The 23,418-nt window shown below is 38.7% G+C and overlaps 1 protein-coding gene across 7 annotated transcripts in view; it reads right to left on the bottom strand.

Annotated features, from left to right (window-relative positions):
* Nucleotides 1-23,418, bottom strand: part of ZFHX3 (zinc finger homeobox 3) — a 1,060,470-nt gene that overhangs the window by 615,787 nt on the left and 421,265 nt on the right. For 3 of the 7 annotated variants that reach the window (XR_013163640.1, XM_077132885.1, XM_077132892.1), the window contains exon 1: nt 9,116-9,395. The exons of 2 other annotated variants lie outside the window; for them this stretch is intronic. The gene's annotated coding sequence lies outside the window, so the exon portion shown is untranslated. Of the gene's footprint in view, nt 1-2,332; nt 2,453-9,115; nt 9,397-23,418 lie in introns of those variants that run through there. 2 more of the 7 variants (XM_077132888.1, XM_077132891.1) reach the window with 2 other exon arrangements.

Raw genomic sequence — 23,418 nt, 5'->3', positions numbered from 1 at the left:
AACCCGGAAAAATCCACAACAAAACTACTAGAGCTAATAAATGAGTATAGCAAAGTAGCAGGTTACAAGATCAACATTCAAAAATCTGTAGCATTTCTATACACTAGCAATGAACAAGCGGAGGGGGAAATCAAGAAACGAATCCCATTTACAATTGCAACTAAAAGAATAAAATACCTAGGAATAAATTTAACTAAAGAGACAAAAAATCTATATAAAGAAAACTACAAAAAACTGCTAAAGGAAATCACAGAAGACCTAAATAGATGGAAGGGCATACCGTGTTCATGGATTGGAAGACTAAATATAGTTAAGATGTCAATCCTACCTAAATTGATTTACAGATTCAATGCAATACCAATCAAAATCCCAACAACTTATTTTTCGGAAATAGAAAAACCAATAAGCAAATTTATCTGGAAGGACTGGTGCCCCGAATTGCTAAAAACATCTTGAAGGAAAAAAACGAAGCTGGAGGTCTTGCACTGCCTGAATTAAGGCATATTATGAAGCCACAGTGGTCAAAAGAGCATGGTATTGGCATAAAGATAGATATATCGACCAATGGAATCGAATAGAGTGCTCAGATATAGACCCTCTCATCTATGGACATTTGATCTTTGATAAGGCAGTTATGCCAACTCACCTGGGACAGAACAGTCTCTTCAATAAATGGTGCCTAGAGAACTGGATATCCATATGCAAAAGAATGAAAGAAGACCCATATCTCACACCCTATACAAAAGTTAACTCAAAATGGATCAAAGATCTAAACATTATGTCTAAGACCATAAAACAGTTAGAGGAAAATGTAGGGAGAGATCTTATGAATCTTACAACTGGAGGTGGTTTTATGGACCTTAAACCTAAAGCAAGAGCACTGAAGAAGGAAATAAATAAATGGGAACTCCTCAAAATTAAACACTTTTTTGCATCAAAGAACGTCATCAAGAAAGTAGAAAGACAGCCTACACAATGGGAGACAATATTTGAAAACTACATATCAGATAAAGGTCTAGTATCCAGAATTTATAAAGAGATTGTTCAACTCAACAACAAAAAGACAGCCAACCCAATTACAAAATGGGAAAAAGACTTGAACAGACACCTTTCAGAAGAGGAAATACAAATGGCCAAAAGGCACATGAAGAGATGCTCAATGTCCCTGGCCATTAGAGGAATGCAAATCAAAACCACAATGAGATATCATCTCACACCCATCAGAATGGCCATTATCAACAAAACAGAAAATGACAAGTGCTGGAGAGGATGCGGTGAAAGAGGCACACTTATGCACTGTTGGTGGGAATGTCAAATGGTGCAACCACTGTGGAAGGCAGTTTGGCGGTTCCTCAAAAAGCTGAATATAGAATTGCAATACGACCCAGAAATACCATTGCGGGGTATCTACTCAAAGGACTTAATGGCAAAGACACAAACGGACATTTGCACACCAATGTTTATAGCAGCGTTATTTACAATTGCAAAGAGATGGAAACAGCCAAAATCTCCATCAACAGAAGAGTGGCTAAACAAACTGTGGTATATACATACGATGGAATATTATGCAGCTTTAAGACAAAATAAACTTATGAAGCATGTAATAACATGGATGGACCTAGAGAACATTATGCTGAGTGAGTCTAGCCAAAAACTAAAAGACAAATACTGAATGGTCCCAATGATGTGAATTGACATTCGAGAATAAACTTGGAATATGTCATTGGTAACAGAGTCCAGCAGGAGTTAGAAACAGGGTAAGATAATGGGTAATTGGAGCTGAAGGGATACAGACTGTGCAACAGGACTAGATACAAAAACTCAAAAATGGACAGCACAATAATACCTAATTGTAAAGTAATCATGTTAAAACACTGAATGAAGCTGCATCCGAGCTATCGGTTTTTGTTTTGTTTTGTTTTGTTTTGTTTTTACTACTATTACTTTTATTTTTTCTCTATATTACCATTCTATATCTTCTTTGGTTGTGTTGCTAGTTCTTCTAAACCGATGCAAATGTACTAAGAAACGATGATCATGCATCTATGTGATGATGTTAAGAATTACTGATTGCATATGTAGAATGGTATGATTTCTAAATGTTGGGTTAATTTCTTTTTTTCCGTTAATTAATAAAAAAAAAATAAAGTGAAAGGTTGGGAAAAGATATTTCATGCAAATAACAACCAGAAAAGAGCAGGAGTAGCTACACTAATATCCAACAAATAAGACTTCAAATGTGAAACAGTTAAAAAAGACAAAGAAGGATACTATCTACTGATAAAAGGAACAATTAAACAAGAAGACATAACAATCATAAATATTTACTCACCGAATCAGAATGCCCCAAAATACGTGAGGAATACACTCCAATCACTGAAAAGGGAAATAGATACATCTACCATAATAGTTGGAGACTTCAATTCGCCACTCTCATCAATGGACAGAACATCTAGACAGAGGATCATAAAGAAACAGACAATTTGAATATCACAATAAATGAGCTAGACTTAACAGACATTTATAGGACATTACACCCCACAACAGCAGGATACACCCTTTTCTCAATGGATCATTCTCAAAGATAGACCATATGCTGGGTCACAAAAAAGTCTCAACAAATTTAAAAAGATTGAAATCATACACAACACTTTCTCGGATCATAAAAGAATGAAGTTGGAAATCAATAATACGCAGAGTGCCAGAAAATTCACAAATACGTGGAGGCTCAACAACACACTCTTAAACAACGAGTGGGTCAAGTAAGAAATTACAAGAGAAATTAGTAAATATCTCGAGGCGAATGAAAATGAAAACACAACATATCAAAACTTATGGGACGCAGCAAAGGCAGTGCTAAGAGGGAAATTTATTGCCCTAAATGCCTATATCAGAAAAGAAGAGAAGGCAAAAATTCGGGAATTAACTGTCCACTTGGAAGAACTGGAGAAAGACCAGCAAACTAACCCCAAAGCAAGCTAAAGGTAAAGGAAAGAAATAACAAAGATTAGAGCAGAAATAAATGCAATTGAGAACATGAAAACAATAGAGAAAATCAATAAGACCAGAAGTTGGTTCTATGAGAAAATCAACAAGATTGATGGGCCGTTAGCAAGATTGACAAAAAGAAGAGAGGACGCAAATAAATAAGATCAGAAATGGAAGAGGAGACATAACCACTGACCTCACAGAAATAAAGGAGGTAATAACAGGATACTATGAACAACTTTATGCTAATAAATACAACAACGTAGATGAAATGGACAAGTTCCTAGAAAGGCATGAACAACCAACTTTGACTCAAGAAGACATAGATGACCTCAACAAACCAATCACAAGTAAAGAAATTGAATCAGTCATTCAAAAGCTTCCCAAAAAGAAAAGTCCAGGACCAGACGGCTTCACATGTGAATTCTACCAAACATTCCAGAAAGAATTAGTACCAACTCTCCTCAAACTCTTCAAAAAAATCGAAGCGGAGGGAAAACTACCTAATTCATTCTATGAAGCCAACATCACCCTCATACCAAAACCAGGCAAAGATATTACAAAAAAAGAAAACTACAGGCCAATCTCTCTAATGAATATAGATGCAAAAATCCTCAACAAAATTCTAGCAAATCGAATCCAACAACACATTAAAAGAATTATACATGATGACCAAGTAGGATTCATCCCAGGTATGCAAGGATGGTTCAACATAAGAAAATCAATTAATGTAATACACCATATCAACAAATCAAAGCAGAAAAAACACATGATCATCTCAATTGATGCAGAGAAGGCATTTGACAAGATTCAACATCCTTTTCTGTTGAAAACACTTCAAAGGATAGGAATACAAGGGAACTTCCTTAAAATGATAGAGGGAATATATGAAAAACCCACAGCTAATATCATCCTCAATGGGGAAAAATTGAAAACTTTCCCCCTAAGATCAGGAACAAGACAAGGATGTCCATTATCACCACTATTATTCAACATCATGTTGGAGGTTCTAGCCAGAGCAATTAGACAAGAAAATGAAATACAAGGCATCAAAATTGGAAAGGAAGAAGTAAAACTATCACTGTTTGCAGACGATATGATACTATACATCGAAAACCCGGAAAAATCCACAACAAAACTACTAGAGCTAATAAATGAGTACAGCAAAGTAGCAGGTTACAAGATCAACATTCAAAAATCTGTAGTGTTTCTATACACTAGCAAAGAACAAGCTGAGGGGGAAATCAAGAAACGAATCCCATTTACAATTGCAACTAAAAGAATAAAATACCTAGGAATAAATTTAACTAAACAGACAAAAAACCTATACAAAGAAAACTACAAAAAACTGTTAAAAGAAATCACAGAGACCTAAATAGATGGAAGGGCATACCGTGTTCATGGATTGGAAGACTAAATATAGTTAAGATGTCAATCCTACCTAAATTGATTTACAGATTCAATGCAATACCAATCAAAATCCCAACAACTTATTTTTCAGAAATAGAAAAACCAATAAGCAAATTTATCTGGAAGGACTGGGTGCCCCGAATTGCTAAAAGTATCTTGAGGAAAAAAAACGAAGCTGGAGGTCTCACGCTGCCGGACTTTAAGGCATATTATGAAGCCACAGTGGTCAAAAGAGCATGGTATTGGCATAAAGATAGATATATCGATCAATGGAATCGAATAGAGTGCTCAGATATAGACCCTCTCATCTATGGACATTTGATCTTTGATAAGGCAGTCAAGCCAACTCACCTGGGACAGAACAGTCTCTTCAATAAATGGTGCCTAGAGAACTGGATATCCATATGCAAAAGAATGAAAGAGGACCCGTATCTCACACCCTATACAAAAGTTAACTCAAAATGGATCAAAGATCTAAACATTAGGTCTAAGACCATAAAACAGTTAGAGGAAAATGTAGGAAGATATCTTATGGATCTTACAACTGGAGGTGGTTTTATGGACCTTAAACCTAAAGCAAGAGCACTGAAGAAGGAAATAAATAAATGGGAGCACCTCAAAATTAAACACTTTTGTGCATCAAAGAACTTCATCAAGAAAGTAGGAAGACAGCCTACACAATGGGAGACAATATTTGGAAACTACATATCAGATAAAGGTCTAGTATCCAGAATTTATAAAGAGATTGTTCAACTCAACAACAAAAAGACAGCCAACCCAATTACAAAATGGGAAAAAGACTTGAACAGACACCTTTCAGAAGAGGAAATACAAATGGCCAAAAGGCACATGAAGAGATGCTCAATGTCCCTGGCCATTAGAGGAATGCAAATCAAAACCACAATGAGATATCATCTCACACCCACCAGAATGGCCATTATCAACAAAACAAAAAATGTCAAGTGCTGGAGAGGATGTGGAGAAAGAGGCACACTTATCCACTGTTGGTGGGAATGTCAAATGGTGCAACCACTGTGGAAGGCAGTTTGGCAGTTCCTCAAAAAACTGAATATAGAATTGCCATACGACCCAGCAATACCATTGCTAGGTATCTCCTCAGAGGACTTAAGGGCAAAGACACAAACGGACATTTGCGCACCAATGTTTATAGCAGCATTATTTACAATTGCAAAGAGATGGAAACAGTCAAAATGTCCATCAACTGAAGAATGGCTAAACAAACTGTGGTATATACATATGATGGAATATTATGCAGCTTTAAGACAAAATAAACTTATGAAGCATGTAATAACATGGATGGACCTAGAGAACATTATGCTGAGTGAGACTAGCCAAAAACTAAAGGACAAATACTGTATGGTCCCACTGATGTGAACCGACATTAGAGAATAAACTTGGAATATGTCATTGGTAACAGAGACCATCAGGAGTTAGAAATAGGGTAAGATAATGGGTAATTGGAGCTGAAGTGATACAGACTGTGCAACAGGACTGGATACAAAAACTCAGAAATGGACAGCACAATACTACCTAATTGTAATGTAATTATTTTAAAACACTGAATGAAGCTTCATCTGAGCTATAGTTTTTGTTTGTTTGTTTGTTTGTTTTATATATATATTTTTGAATGTTTTATTTTTATTTTTTTCTCTATATTATCATTTTATTTCTTTTTCTGTTGTCTTGCTATTTCTTTTTCTAAATCGATGCAAATGTACTAAGAAATGATGATAATACATCTATGTGATGATATTAAGAATTACTGATTGCATATGTAGAATGGAATGATTTGTAAATGTTGTGTTAGTTAATTTTTTTTTAATTAATAAAAAAATGAAAAAAAAATGGAAATGCCATCAAAAGATTCTCTTGATGGGTCACATATTATAAAGAACAATTAAAATTTTGAAAATAAAATCTTGCTTAATTTTTGAGTTCTCAACTTTTAATTTGTTCAGTTTTCTTTTCTTTTTTTTTCTCTTTCTACTGACAGGATAAATCTCATTGTCTTCCTGTTTTCAGGCTTTGTTTGCAATAGTTGCAAATGTATAAAAGCTTCAAAATGAAGTTTTTACCACTCCATTCTTGGGAGACTTTAAAGTTCTCCAACTGATGTTGAACAAAATACAACTAAAATTTATAGATTTGTTTGCAAAAGAATTTCAGAACCACTGCAGAGCATATAGGTTGATTTATAAAGAAGTTCTTCAAAGGTACAAAATCTTCTAAAATCCTATTTATGATGGGCAGCCAAGAGAAAGTATAGTCTGTTAGGTTAACTTTTATATTCCACCTCAGCTTCATCAAAAAATTATGTGATTTGGTTACTCTAACAGAGTATTAAAAAATATGTGTAAATTTAAACAACTAGAGCTTTTATTTCAATTGATCTAACATTGCAGCCTAGTGGAAAGAAATTATGAATTATCTGAACACCAAAAGAAATTCCAACCCTGTTTTTGTCCCTTGTGAGTTTTAATTTTGTAATAACATTGCTTTTACCGTAAAAATGCTTCCCCAAAATTTGAATGTGTATTATCATCAAAGAAACAAATAATTTTATCTTCATTGTTGAACTTCCTAAACGAATTTTACAATAGTATTCACATTAAGGTCAGATGTTTCCCCTTCAGTAGCATGAACTTCCAAGGACTTTATTTTTATTTCCTGAATTAGAGAGGAATATTTGAATCAATTAGTAGAATTAACTAGTTTTCTTTTTGAAGCATTCTATAATATTGATTAAGTCAATATCCTCGAACTATTTGTAAACTTTTCTTCCTGCCTTTGTAGTCAACACATTAACTGGATCATGTTCTGCACACACACAAGAAAACTTGGAAGACAAATGAGTGAAATTTTTAAAAACTAGCCATTTGGCAAAAATGAAAACCCAGACTTCAGAGGGATCTGTACTTCCTGCAGATTCATATGTGAAATCATCATCTACAGAAGAGTATTCTTAAAATAGCTACAGATTCCTAAAACTCGTTGCTTATGCTTCATTAGCAAATTGTGTCTTCTTGCTTCCATGTGGCTATTTGCTAAAATGAAAAGATAAACATTCTGGGCAAGTTAGGTGTTCCTCATCATCAACTTTCTTAAGAAATGGAAATTCAGTGTTTTTTTTTTTTTTTTAGCACTTTTGGTTTTTTAAGCTCATTGCTGCAAGACAGTTTATTTCAAAATAAAAATGCGTTACTAAATAATAAAATAAATCATTCTAGATTTACATTATATAATTAACAACCAAACTCCTATCCCAAGAGTATTCAGACTCATTGTTTTAGAACAGGGCTGCTCAGCCTCTATTTCCTGCACATGACCACTATTTCCCCACAGACTTACCCTATAGGTTTCTATATATCCTACTGACCGTGCCAACAGGCATCACAGTGGCCCCTGGACCCTGCTGGTCTGGCATGGGCCACAGCAGGCGTAGCTATCGGGACAGCAGTTATCAGCCATTTCTTTCTCACCACTAATCCACACTCTTATGACCAAGTACACTTAGTTTATCAGCAAACAAACTGCAAGTTGACCTTGGAAAGGGGGTACAACTGGAACAAAATGGCAAAAGAGAGATGGGTCATCCCTGGTAATTTTTCAGACTTAACCATGAGTTCAAACAACAATTCTGTTCTCTGGACTTGCCTCTCATTTATAACTAGGTAAGATTTTGCCGGAACTTAGAGGAACAAAATGGAGGTCTACCCAACTCCTCCTGGCTTATTTTAACATGACAACTAATAATCACACTCTGTTAAAAATTATAATAAAAGTAAAATCTGGGACAAGTGCTAAACTAGAAGGGATGCCAAAACAATAGGAATAAGCCAGGGATCCCCTGGCAAGTTGGGTTGTATTATGATTCTTGCCTTTTATTTTCACTCAAGCAAATCTCTAAACTTCTCATCCTTTTCTCTTCTATTTAAGTGTGTTTCTGTTTCCCTGTCCCTATGGACTCCTAGCCCTTTCATTAAACAGATAAATGAGGTGCAAATATCTGATACGGTGTGGATCCAAGTTGAATGCTAATTTCATTGTGATAATGGGCACAGACCACACCGGAGATAAAATCCAAGTTGCTCCATATGTTGTGAAAGGCTCCTCTAGAGCCTCCTTGTTGCCTAAGCCATGTCAATTCTATTCTTCCTCCTTTCTATGAGCCACCTGCTAAGGACGGTAGTTCAGAAAAATAAAAGGATCCTGGTTTACTGATGACTGAGGAGCTAACAAAACTATGAATTGCTGACCTCCAGACTCAGCAGCTGAATGCAATTTCTAAATTTCACAAACCCCCTTTGCTGAAGTTCATGCTCCCTACGCTAGGCTCTCAACTCTGCCCCTCTTACCTGAGATCCCCACCATAAAAGGTTCACTGACATTCCCTCTCTTCCTTCACATGTGCCGCTTCCTTGGTCTGAGAGGCCCTGCCTAGCCTTGACACCCAGCTAGCTTCTACCTTTCTGTCAGAAGTCAGCTGAGTCATCACCTCTTTCTGGAAGCCTCCCCAAGGCTGTCTTCCCAAGGCATCCCAAGCATGCTTCCTTACTACTTTATAAGCACCTATCGACTTGCCTGGTTCCTACTGCATGTTTTTCCTCATTTGGTCATTATGGGCCGCAAAACCTGGCACATGGCAGGCATATATAACATGAAATGAATGAATGAACTAATGAATGTTGAAACTCACCGAAAAAGGAAAGCTTCTCCAAAGGCCTCTGGGAGGATACCTGGTGGGCCTTTAAAGGTGGAGGTCACAAATGGCTGTCACACCATCAGTAGGTTCAGGTCCATTATCTAGTCATACCCCCTCAGGGACCTGTGGGGTGAGAAGATGTGTCTCTTAGTAACCCCAGTTTATAGCTGGGCAAAGGGAGGCGCAAGGAGGTTAAAAGCCCCAGGTCAACCCAGGAATCAGTGATGGACCAGGGACTGGCAGTTGGACCGTTGCCCATGAGCTTCTGATCTACAGTTTGGTCCTCTAAGTCTCATGCCTCTAAGAACTCATTAGTTCTTTTTTTTTTTTTTTTTTAAGTAGAATTCCAAAGTCCTTTCTCTAGATTAAGTCATCTTGGCTTCTAATATCAAAAGAAGGTAGATGTTTTTTTCATTAAGTATTTGAAATGTTTTTAAGGGTTTATTTCAAACACTCTATTCTTTGAACTGATTGTTCAGAACTTTCATTTCACATTTTCAGTGTTTTTTGCAGTTGGCTCTGATTTCTAAAAGGTTTTTATTTCTTCTCTATTAGTGGTCACAACCTGCTTACTGTTTGGATGGGTTTTTCTTTATTTTATTTATTTTATTTTGCTTTCATCTATTGAAATGGATGACAGAAACCTTAGGTAATGAATCTTGTTTCCAGTTTTCCCTTAATCTCCCCTATTTTTAACTCCTACTGCCACTGCTGAGGATGTGGAGAAGGCATGGAAAATCCCTGGGATGTTGATAAGTCTTTGTGAGTCCCTTCCTTTTTCTCCCAGGCACAGGGAAGGAATGACCAATAGAGGAGGGCAGAAGTGTGCCTTGAATGTGAGAGGTACTCTGGTTGTCCTTGAGACCACCAGATGAACTGTTCAGCCATGATACGACCTACTGTGGACTTTTAAATGGATCCTCTTGCTGGAAATGGAAAAGTGTCTTTCTCCACTGATGACCCACCAAGTGAGGCTGGTGTCAATAGCTGTTACTGAGACCCCACCTTAATGGAGACTAGCTTACCCATTTTTTGGCAAACGTGCCCACACAGGACCTTCTGAAAGCAGCCTTGGAAATAGAGATATAAATATTTTACCAGTCCATCCTGCCCTCAGGGTATCAAGTTTAATGAACTGAATATCCTCCATTAATCATCCAGCAGAATGTTATTTACTCTAAGTGAGAGGGCAAGTGACCAGAACAAAATTGAGTCAGGAACTCTGTCTGCACAACTCTTCCCTCAGCTATATCTTTCCAAATCTTTAAGAACAAAGCCATAAATGAGTAGCTCCCCCAGACGAGTTGACACCTTGCTCACCTGCCTTCTCCGCTGACCAAATATCAAATGCTATCTTTCTCACCCATTCTTTAAAAATAAGGCATGCTAACCAGGACCATTCCAGCCAATCCTAAAGAACACCTATAAAAGATTCCACAAGGGTTCCATGCACTTTCCAGAAACCTACAACCTCCAGATGGGTCCCCGGTCCAGATAAGTCCTAAAATCTAGAGGGCCCAGCCTCTCCAGAACATCAGATACTTCTATCTCCCTACCCCATATTAATGACAGACCCTTTCAATATGAAAAAGTTAGAATGGCCATAGCCCAAGTACCCCTAAAGAGAGAGATGCAAAGATCAAAGGTGATGGTGCCATTATACACAGATGATAGGATTTAACAAATGAATATGAATGCTGAATCATTAAATTGATATCTCTTCTAGTTTCTAGTATCTCTAGTATTTAGGTTTTAGTAAAAACCTAAAATTGTGGAATTATACCCATGCCAAACTCTGAAATATGTTCTACAACTAATTGTGGTGCTGTGCTTTGAAATTTATTGCTTTTTTGTATATATGTTATTTTTCACGCACAAAAAAGGAAAAAAAAGTCAATTGTGATAATAAAACAAATACTTATGCCTTCTAGCCTCCTATATTCTGGAGCAGCTAGAAGGAAAAATCTGAGGATCGTATGGTAGCCCATGACAAACTCTGGGATCTGTCCTGTAACTACTTGTTGAAGAGTCCTTTGAAAGCTATTCCTTTTTTATTTCTTTGCTTTGTATATATGTTATACTACACAATAAAAAAATTAAAAAAAAAAAAAAAAGGCATGCTCTCCCCACATCCGCCTAGCCCAGAAGGGCCCCAGCCATGGGAGGTTTCAGTCTGGGGAGGCAGAAAGATATCTTGACTCCTTTTCCCATGATGACCCCAGAGCCAAGAAGCTGAGTGTGCTGTAAGTAACATTTGAGTGATTTGAGAAAATGTAGCTGAAGTGGGTACAATACCAACAGCCCTTTGACATCTCAGAATATCCTTTGTAAATAATATCTATCACCCAGCTTAGAGCTGTGAGAGCCACTCAGCAAACGTGTATTCAAGTCAAGGAAGGAAGGGCAAAGAGAAAGAAGGTGGGCTTGTTGTTGGTAGGCAGGGAGATCTGGGGAGGTTACACTGCAGTGCTCATGTTGAGCAGGTCTTTTCCATTCTCTGGGGCTCTGGCCCCAATTCCCATAGCCACAGGAAAAGACAAAGGGTGGGAATTGACATCTTACTTCTTATTAGGGATGGTGTTGTCCCTACATACATCCTGACCTCACTGAAATCTAAGAAGGGATAGGCAGAGGGTCCCCAGTTGACTCAGAAAATTACATAAGCATTGGAAGGTCTGAGATGCTTTCTGCCCTTTGTGTCCCTTCTTTTCCAGGGCTGACCTGGGCTTCACTCACACCCCACTAGGGAGGCAGAGCCCCTCCCCCACTCTTCCAGGCTTTCCAGAGCAGCCTGCATTTGACCAGAGGTCTAGAGAAGCTTCTTCCAGGCTGTGCACTTCTTTAGCCCAACACTAATTAGTAATGCAATCCCTCCAAGAGTGAAGCTGCCTGCCACCTCCCCTCACTCACAGTGATTTATGTTCAATTTGTACAAATGGAGAAAATGAGATTTCAAATTTCAATGCCATTTCTGCAATGAGGTGATTAAAAGAGAGAGAGGTATCGCCTTCCACTGTATAGAATATTGATCCCAGTGCTATTTTCCTTTGCAATAACCATTAGCTCAGTATTATTTGCAAACCTCTAATGTGAACCTGGAGATGTAATTTACATTTGTGCCTCACTTATTTGCTTTAACAAAACAACACAAAAGCTTTGGGTCTTTCAATCTATCTATATTGTCAATAAAATTAGCAGCTTGAAGGGGAAAAATTATATTCAAAACCATAACTTCCCATTAGCTACTGCAAGACACTGCACATTGTTCCAAGGGAGAGAGCGGGTGCTGGTTAAGACCCTGTCTTTTCTTTTCCTTTTTCTTATCCCCCTCCCCCATGGGGCTACAATTCAATAAGAAAATTTAGGAGTAAAGCACCCCTCCTTCTGCAGTGGATCTGCTTGGGTGCTTGCGGCTAGCCTCGCGCGTCTGAGGACGGATCCCTCCGAGTAGTGAGCGCACACGTCTTGGCCAGAAGCCGCCCGGAGTCTGCCAGGGACCGGGCCGGTGCACATTGACACGTGCGGGGCCAGGCACTGACCCTCCAAGGTGCTTCCTGAAAGAAAGGGGAGGGGGGAATCCAAGGGAGGGAGGAGAAGGAAAGAAGCGGAGGAGGTAATCAAGAAATAAAATCGCAGGGCTGTGTTAGCGTAACAGAAATGGCAGTTCGTCAACCTCTAACTCTCAACAAATAGGCCACGTAGCTCCGCTTTCTCATTTCCTGTCTGCAAATCCATCAGCTGCCTACCACTGCCTACTAGACTCGAGAAGAAGAGAACAAGAAAAAGGGAAGAGGGGTGGGGGTGGGGGATGGGGAGCTAATGACCCATAATTGCCATGATAGTGGGAGAGGGGCCAGGCAGCTGTTTTACATTCCTGGTATGTATAGTATGCAAATATCGACAAAGGCTCGACACAGTTTCGCTATTGTGGATCCGGAGGGTAACCAAATTAGCCTGTGGCAGCCATGGTAATTGGGAGGTGCTGTTCCCATTAGGAGTCCTGCAAATTATGAAGAAAAATGGACCGAGGCTTTGTCACAAATAATAATACCAAGAAGAAAAGAGCAGGCGGCTGTCTTTTCTCCCCCTCCCTCCCCACTACCCCCTCCATCTTCATTTCTTTTTTCTTTTTTTTAAATTTCTGCATTGTGTTGTTAATATCTCTCCATTTAGTAATAAGAAAACAGTCAGAAATCCCCAGTAGACGGTGCAGGGACTTGATGGCAAGACTGTCAGGTCTGCAGGGGGAGAGAATACAAGATAGGGGTAAGGAGCCCCTTTTCAGCGTCAATGTCCAAAGTCTGCAGGTAAAAAAAAGGTGCATGAATCCTGGGACAAAAACTGTGATCCAGAACCCTGGGTGATGAGAAAGGCTTCTGAACTTATGTGGAGAAAATGCTCTTTCCAAGGAATGTCCTCTCTTTACTACATAAGTTCATATAACTGAAGGGGAGTGGTCCTGTGTTATAACTGGGCTTTGTTCTCCATCTCATTTCTGAGGATTCTAAAGTTCTGGCTGTCTCTAATCTCTTGAAAATTCAGATGCCAGCATTAAAACCTCCAATCATGATGCATTCAGACCCAAACTCATGCAGAAAAGGTTTGGAGTATTTTGCCCTGGGCATTCCCATGAGATCTCCTAATTCTGTGTCCCTGGGAGCTGGGTGCCTGGTGGCCAGATGGGCCACTGGAATATCAGATAACGCTGGGATGACATCACCCCTTTGTGTGGAAGGGGTGACTGAAGGGGAATGGTCATCTTGGGCCAAGAGTGCCCCAGATGAGAGGCAAGGCATCAGAGAGGATAGCACTTAACTGCTCCAAAAGTTATCATTTTTGATACATGCATATTGTATATGCATGTGAGAGGTGAAGGGACAATGCTTCCAAAAGCATTCTCTCCTTTAAAACAATCAACTCCCAGTTTCCCTTGTTTTAGCATGTTTGTTCTGTCACAGGAATGCCTTTGGTATAAGAAGGCCTCTCTGGAAATACGTCTTTCATTTACTTTCTTCCATTCACATTGGAAACTTTCATGCATTTCTTTTGCACTTTATTTTTATTTTGCATTTTATAAAAACGTACAATGTTAAAACATGGAAAGGAATAAGACTCTGCCACTTGTTTAACTGTAAAGATCCAGCCAAATACATGCCTTTAAAGCCAGACGGCATTTCCCATAAGGAAGAAAAAATGAAATTTTTATAAGGTTTGAAGTGTCCTCAGAGAACTGGCTACAAAAGGACTCTGCCAATTTTGTACTCCTAAGAGTAAAGAGAAAACTAATGGCTCCTTACATGCTTTGGAAAATTATCAAAAACATGAGAAAACTAAATATAGATCAGGTCATAGCAAAGTCAAATAGAGGGCTGAAAAGATGAGTAAGAGGAAATGACAAATTGCTTGTACAATATCACTGCAGATCTGACCAACAGGCGATTCAGGAACAGGGTAGAGAAGTAGCAGACCAAGATGCCGGTCCCTTTGCCTTCCTAAATATTCCTGTGCCTCCTGAGGGAACTAACTGGTCCTGTGTTTCTCCATGCAGCCTAGTCCCCTACCCCCTTCCATTCCTTCCTAGTTTTAAATGAAAAGCATTTAACTATCAGGTAAAATCCAGGTTTCAACTTTCATTCATTCATTCACTCAAGAGAAAACTCCCCAGTATTTATGAAGAAATTTTTCCTTTTAGGAAAAAAATGTCCTTTGATGAAAATGCCCTTCCAGTTTGTGATTAGTTTAGCTTTTTTCTAGGTCTGGTCCTTGACATGGGTCACAAGGCCTACAGCACATGGGGTCTTAGACACTTCTTCAGCTTCATTTCTCTCCCCTCTTCAGAACTTCAGATCCACTCAGTGTCTTTCAAGGTATTGAACCCAACATGCTTTCTCTTACAAACTACATCCTCTCAAGCCCAAAGTGCCAAACATACTTGCTCTCACAAACTACTCCCTCTGTCCATACTGCTCAGACTGATTCATCCTTATTTTCTTCCTCTGGTCTCTGCGTAGATGCTACTTCCACTGGGTATCCTTCCTTGATTTCCCAAGTCTGGGTGAGCTTCCCTCCTGCATACTCTCATACTGCCTCGCACTAGAACTAATCACAAAATTCTCTAATTGCCTAATCACTTTTCCAAGGCTATGAGCAACACGAGAGTAGGGAAGACCTCTTGCTAGTCCCCCGGGCCTAGCACCAGTGCCTGGCCTATAGTAACTGAACCATAAACATGTATTGAATAACTGCTATCTGAGTACCCAAAAGGTTCATTGCAGGCCTAAAGTGTCATATGAGAGCAGGTGTTTTCCAGTACTCTGTTTCTGCATTGAGAATTCTGCTTCCAGGTAAGTCCATCAATCCAGAAACCCAGTGAGTCTTCAACATAAAGATGGTACTTGTTTACATCATAGATTTTGTGATGCAGTTTTGATCCTAGCCCATCAACTTCCTTGCTCCAAACAGATCTGGGGCCTCTCTCCTCTGTTACCCTCCTCAGGGATGGAATTTATTTTATTTGCAAATGCTGCAAAGAAGACATCCTTTTTTGTGCCATGCTTTGTGCTGCCCACCTCAGGATCTCAGGTTTTACCCAGAACACGGAACAAATTCAACTCTTGTAAGGAATTCACAAACACAGAGGCAAATACCTTTCACCACAAACCCAATTCAATTCAGGTTACTGAGTATTTATATATATGTGTGTGTAGGGGTGTGTGTGTGTGTGTGTGTGTATGTGTGTGTGTGTGTGACTTGGACAAATAAGACATATGAAATCATTGCAATAGCAGAAATGAAATGATGGGAAATGGTACAGGAGATTGGAGTTCAGCAGAAGAATAGTGTTCTTTAACCTGAAATAGCTTGCTATTTAGAAATAACAAGAGTTTGACCTTGAAGAAATGGGAAGAGACAATGAATCAGGATAGTGGCTGGAGTAGAGGATTTCTGAAGAGGCTTATAGGTAGATAATTTTAGGAAGGAGCCACACTGGTAAGAATCTTGAATATCAAACTGAAGATTTTTTAGTTAATGGGGGAGAGTTTGGGGGTGGCACTGTGGGGTGTAGTCACTGAAATACCTTCTGAACCTACCCCAGGAGGACATTTGTTAGGATCTGTAGTAGATTGTTGTAGTAACAGTCCCAGTGAATCACATCTCTCTGTATCTATAACATTGTGTGATTCCCTCCCACATTAACTCTGGACCTGGCCATGTAATTTGCTTTGACTGATGGGACTTTATCATACATGATGCAAAATAATAATAATTCCTATTTCATATAGTTGTTGTGATGATTAAATAAAATCACTCAAAATGTTTAGAACAGTCCCCAGTACATAGCAAACTCTTTATTACTATTATTATAATAACTATTATCATTTCAATAGTTATTTAATCCTCCAGATTTTTCTCCAGTTTCCAAGTATCAAGAGAGATTTCACCTTTGAATAATATCAATACATTTTCTGACCCTTAAAAGATATTAATCAGGGAAAATGACCTCTTGATCACAGCATCTGAATCTGGCAGTGAAAGAAGGCAGGTCTATATTTTCCTTATATACGGAATTCTAATGTATCCCTGATGAAAATCTATATGCACATTCAACTCTCTCTGATCTTTCTTTTTATCCCATCTGGCTAGCAAGTTCTCATTAAGATATGATTTAAGAACTGAAAGTTCATTAAAAAGATCATTTTATGACAAAGTGAGATGAGCAACATAGAAATGATTCCATATCTTTTCCAGATCATCCCATTTAGGGCTTTTTTCCAAATGTATCCAGCATAATTCGTAGAAGTATTGAGATTCTGCCTTTCAGAGGTCTGGAATAATTCAGCAATTAACATCATACACCCTTGTTACCTGATGCACTGGATCCAAATTGCAATGAATACCACTGCTAGCAATTTTCCTATACAACTTTCTTTAGGCAGTATTATCTTGGAAATCTTTCTTCTAAATTCAGTTCTAAGGGCAAATATTCACAAGTCATTTCTGGTTTCAAAATAATCTCTTCCTACTTTTAAAGATTAGCATTATGGGAAAAAACAGTAACATCACTTTATAAAAAGAATAAAAGGTGACTCAGAATGCTTAAAACAAAATTTTCAGATAATGCTTTTTCAACTGACTAAAACAAAGCTCATAGTAATTGCAACATCATTAGCATTTTTTTCAAGAGCAGGGATCAATCACTGAAATCTTGTGTTTTACAATGTCAAAATTTGTCTGAACTGCACTTCAATAAAATCACAAAATGATAATGGTTTCTCCATTCATACTATATAAATATGAAACATATCAAGTAGAAAAACATGAGAGGCACTGTTTATAAACTTGTTAAATATTTCTGTTATGCACACAATTCCCACAAAATTTTGTTGCAGTTATTCACATATTTGTGGAAGAGTGTCTTAAAACCTTTACAGTTTGCACCTGAAGTTAATGGTAATTTTGTCAGCAGACATGCTAACAATTCTAGCAAAAATTCTCTGCAGATGAAAATGGTGGAACAATGTCAGTTGCTTCATCTAACAAGATATCCAGTTCAAGAATTGTCATATTAACCCTAGTACTTATAGAAAAAAAATATTTTCCAAAGACAAGAAGAGAATGGTATATTTTTAATAATATGGAGTTGTGAAGTTCTGTCTAATTCCTCTTGCAAAACTTTAAAAACTTGTGGGGAAAAAACCTGGGTGATTCCCTTATGCTTGTACTAGTGAAAATTTGTATCTAAGCGATGTGGAAATTAACTTCAAGATGCACATGATATATCTAAAAACAAGATGACTTGGTATATTACATAATTCCACCTTTCATTGACCCAAGCTCCATTTTACGGAATCATCTAGTGTTAAAAAGAAGAAGGAGAAGGAGGTTAAGGAGAAGAAAAACTTTACTGAAGTGAAGAAACTACAGAGGTGAATCAATTGATATTTCTTTGAATAAATATGCAACACGATAGCAGATTTTTCACTGTAACTATCATTTATCACTATTTTACTTGATGTAGATTTTATATGTGGTCGTCATGTTTCTATAAAGTTTATATACCTTTGAAAAAATACTCATTAAAATATTCTTGCTCATCCTGTCTATAAAAGCTAATGGGATTTTTATTAGTTAGGATCAACAGGTTCTGCTCTGGTAACAAATAAACCCCTAAACCTTGGTGGCTTGACACATCCTATCTATTCAAAGTAGGGCAGCCCTCCCCTCCTTGAAGCTAAGGCATTTGGAATATTGTGAGGTTACTCTTGCAAGGAGACAGACAGATGGAAGAGTTACCTGATTCTTATCTGTTTTAGCCCAGAAGTGATACATGTCACCTCCTTTGTCATAACCCATTGACTAGCACTACTCACTTGTCTCTAACTCAATTGCAAGGGAGATTCATAAATGTAAAAAAGCACATGGATGGGTGGTGAGCACTAGCTGTCTCTGCCACAGGCACTAAAATAAAGTTGTGTAATTAAGTGATTTTGAACATGCCTGAAAATTTTTTTTATAATATAGGTAAAGTCACTGGTGCCAAAGCATTCAGAGCTACACAGCATTCTTTACAGTTAATATCAAAGTCAACATTTCATTGCATGTATGATTATTTGAATCCCATGTGTGTATTCGAATCCCATTGGCTAGAAAAGTAGCACAGGTATCCAAAACATGTTATTATACTTATATATCTCATGATATGCTTGCTTACGGATAGATATATGGACTACAATAAAGCAACTTTGTTCTACTACAGAGGTTTTTCAGTGGGATTTTGTCCCCCAGGGACATGTGGCAAAATCTAGAGACATTTTCAATTGTGAGCATCACAACTGGAAGGACTTGCTACTTGCATCTAGTGGACAGAGGGCAGGGATACTGCTAATATCCTACAATGCACAGGACAGCTCCCACAACCAAGAATCATCAGGCCCAAAATCAGTGGGGCCAACCCTTATCTACTAGATAGTCTATGAGGTACCAATTGCCTATCATGCCCATTGAGTGCTTTTGAAAAAAAGGTGCCAGAGGCAAGTGCTTGCTTGGAACTATGTACTCCTGCTTTCTTGGGCACTTTGTTGATAGCTCCTAAATCCATGTATCTAAACTTAATCTCTCTCAAATGCCATATATCCAGCTACCTATTAGAAATGTTTATCTAGATGTTCCACCTTCTCCTTACATGAATTCACTGCCATCTCCTACCTCTGATTCCACCCTTCCTTACATCTTCTCTATTGTCAGTAACATCCACCATTCCAGTCACCCAAACTGAAAGCGTTGAAGGAGCTCTAAACTCCTCTACTTTCACAATTCCACACATTACCCAATTCTGTTGAATTTTACCTAAGATAAGTCTCCTGAATCTGATGCTCCTCTCTGTCTCCCTTGTCCTGCTTTTGGAGGGGTATATCCTGTAGAATAGTAATAATAATAATGTGTTGATGGTTATTCCCTTAGTTAGCTTCCCTAACACCAGTCTCTCTCTATCCTGGCCAAAATTCCACTTTGCTGCTAGGGAAACCTCATGGTAGAGTAGAAAGAGTAAAATTCAGGTTTTCCTCCCTAGCAGGACATGCACCTTAATCTCTCTAAGCCAAAAATGTGAACTGGAACTAAGAGCCTCTCCTTTTTTAAAATGCTTGTGAGAATTATATGACAAAATGTATAGAGATCTCCCAACACAGTTCCTGGTACACATAGGAGTTCTATACGGGACACTATTGTTTATTATTGCTATTATTATATCACTTTTAAAGTCATCTTTAACATTAAACTACTTCAATTTGTAAGGACTAAGCTTTCAAAGGCAAATGTTTTCAATAATTGCTCTTAGACAACTGTGTGAATGAGGCTGTAAACTCTACTTGGGTACCAACCTATTCCTATACAGTAGGTGTTCAATAAATATATGTTAAACAAGTGAATAATAAAATAAATACACATAATGATATGATTATATTATAACTAGGCAAATAAAATTATTTTATCTATGTTTAAACCAGGATCATTCTTTCAGTTTTCAAAGGTTTCCTACTCTAATGCAATCTTTCTTCTTAATGTTTACTAATACCCACATCTTTCTCTGTAATTAATTCTTACTGTCTGTTCGAACTTTGGAGACTTTCTTGAGTCACTTATTGTTTTATAACTGTTCTTCTGATCTGCTTCTAATATGTTACAGCTAGTTCCCTTTCCTGCCAGTATCCTATCTGGTTCATTTTTATCAATACTCAACCCATTTACACGTGCATTCACTCACACAGCTTCTCACTGGATGAAGTGACAGATTTTTGTCATTATTCTTTTTTCTAGAAACTTCTGTGGCTACATGTTCAGGCAGTCACTCCACTTGCACATCCAGCCCAAATTCTATTATATAATATTCAGAGGAAAAGCTTCACATCACAGAAACACAGCATTCCTGCTTCCAAGTTGACTGTAGAAACACAAAACTTACAACCATAAAGGACAGAGAAGCAATTAATGCTGTAATTGTTGAATTGTGTTAGACATGAGGGTCACCGCTTTGGGCACGGTCAGTGACCTCTTCAGGGCTGGGTTTGCAGGCAGGGCAGGGGGAGAACAGGCTACGTGGTCCTCAGCCCTGGCCACACCGTAGACCAACCCCGACCTTTCAGAGTTGACACTGTGCGCTCTACCCAGGGTCTTTCCGCAGTTCTACCCAAGCAATTTCCTGCTTACTAAGAAGACAGTTAGCTGAAAAGCCATTGTTCTTGGGAGTGTGGCAGCCTCACTGGCAGATACACACACACACAGCCGACCTGTGGCCAGCTGAGACCTTTCTGATCTGAGTTCAGTCATCTCCCATGTGACCTGGCACTCAGTCTTTCAGTCCTCAGAGCTACTGCAAGGGAGGATAAAAAGCCATAGTAATGAAAGCTTTAGAAAGTGCACCCTGGACTGAAGTATCCATGTGGCTTTTGAAATTCTCCTGCTCCCTTCTGAAATACCTCATTTCTTTCCACCTTGGGCAGCTCTCTCCTCTTCCCTGAGCCTCCAGACTAGCTGCCTTGCCCCTAGGTCTATGTACCTTCCTCATGGGTTTCCCTTAGGGCGTCTTTAAACTAGCAGCCAAAAAGTCACTTCTTGATAGGTGCAGTTGGCACACCTGCAAAGTGTACTTAAACTTTGTGTCTGATCAAGTTATGTGTATTGGATCTGAAACCAGTTAGTCAATTCGTTTAGGTCCCTAAGTGGCGATTTGTGGTAATGACTACATCAATACGAATGGAGCGGTTTGCTAGCTGGTTTACGTAAAGCAAATGGCTACAGGAAAGAGGGGCTGCCTCCAGTGCTCTCTCTGCTAATAAAGATATGACTTGAAAAGAAAGGAAAGGAATAGAAACAAAAGTGGGTATCTACATGTGCACACTCAGGCAAAGTCAATGTTTTTGCTGATGCTTAAATGTAGTGATTAGTATTATCATCATTTTCTGAGCATATTAAACTCCAAAATACAAGGCCAGCCTGTGTTTCTAAGAGGGACCCTGGAGTACTGATACAAGCTCTACCTGTAGACTTATCCAAAAAATCAAGTGTGTTGTTGAGTTCCACCTCTCATCTTTTCTCTTTTACATGAACAGTTTCTTGCTTTTGCCTGGGAAGGGGAGGAAACAGCCAGTCTGAGGGGGAATTTATTTACTGTCTGCCTGCATGGTGGCTGCATCTCTTCACTGCAGAGTACATTGTTTCTAATAATTGTGATGGATTGATACTTATGACTGGCTGACAGAATTCCTTTAGCATGTTAAAATATTATCTTTTATTCTTTGGCCTAATGTGTCACCTGATGCTTCAGTTGTTTCTCAAATGTAATAAACAAACTTGAAAAGCAAATGCCCCCAAAGAAAAGGAAGATGCTCTTTGATTGAGGTGGGTTCCCTTTTAAATCACTGCCTTCAACCAGCCAAGTGAACCACTTAGCAGGGTTGTTCGTTAGCTCCCGTACATTCAAGACTTCTATAAGTTTGATACAAAGGGAGGAAGGCTGTGCACACAAAATACAATAAAATCTGTATGACAAAAAGTCTAGTTAAAATGGTACTGCTGAAATCCACCTGGTTCTGGTCTGCTAAGCTAGCCAGGAAACAGGCAAACTCCTAACTTAAACCTGAAAAGTACTTCCTTAGAGCACCACTGTCTTCACCTACTAGCTGGAAATCTGTTTTCCCAGAATGGCAGTTTGCCATTACAATGTACTGCAATGTACTGGTTCTAAAGATTCCTCTGGAAATTTTGGCCCATAAAAGACGTTAAGGCTCAGAAGCTTAACACCATCACCTCTGACCCAGCAACAATGCTTAGCACCTTGGCAGCAGGCACATTTGACATGGCAAAGACAGGCTGAATTTCTTAGCAGCCAAGTGGCCAAATGCATACCGAAAACTTTATCTTCCCTCTAATCAGTGCACAACACTGAAATAAGCAGCTTTAAATGGTGGGCCCATGAATTTTTATTTCATTTTGTTTTCTTGCATCTTAATTTCCATTCTTTCTTATTGTTGGTTATATCACTTTTCATCACGATTGTGCTGTAGAAACGTAGAACACGATTTATGGAGCCTTAACATAAATATGATACTAGACAGAAAGAGAGCGACATATTAGTTTAAAATTTGCAGACTCCAACATGCAGAGCGCACATAGCTGATTTATGAAACTGAGATAGCCTGTAAATCCTAAAGTATGGAGCTGCATCCATAAACTCCCAAAGAGAAAGAGACAGAGATCCTCAGCACAGACTCCTGCCGGAAGCTCCTGCAAAACAAAGATGCACTGAATATTTAGCCTTTTGCTTTGTTTAGAAACACGTCTTTCAAAATTAACTCTACACTAAACTGGTAGGAAGGTTTTCTCTTTGTCAGTTCATGAGGAATGAGAAAGGGGGTGGTTGGTTATTAGTCCATTTGCTCTCAGATTCAATCTCTCTCTTCCTTGGTATTGTTGGGGCTCTGGTGTGCAAACTACACTTCCAAAGCTCTCCTGCAGAATGGCCGCTGATGTGGATCACCCAATGGGAGGCACTGGAAGGAGACTGAAAGGGAAAAGCCAGGTATTTCTCCCCCTTTTCTTCCTCTGTTCCCTCTACTTTGGGGTCAACCCCAGAAGTTACTAATTCTCCTCCATGATGCTGGACCGATATCTTTTGATTCTAGTTCCAGCCAGGTAGTCCTGGTAACTGGAATCTGCCTTTTTCCTCTAGGCAGGGGCTGGAAATGGCTTTCTGCCGTTGCTAGTCTTTGGGTTGCCTCACCATGTACAGTTTAGCTTTG

The sequence above is a fragment of the Tamandua tetradactyla genome, chromosome 16, assembly GCF_023851605.1.
Source record: "Tamandua tetradactyla isolate mTamTet1 chromosome 16, mTamTet1.pri, whole genome shotgun sequence".
Taxonomy (NCBI): Eukaryota; Metazoa; Chordata; class Mammalia; order Pilosa; family Myrmecophagidae; genus Tamandua; species Tamandua tetradactyla.
This window is presented reverse-complemented; position numbering and strand designations above follow the sequence as displayed.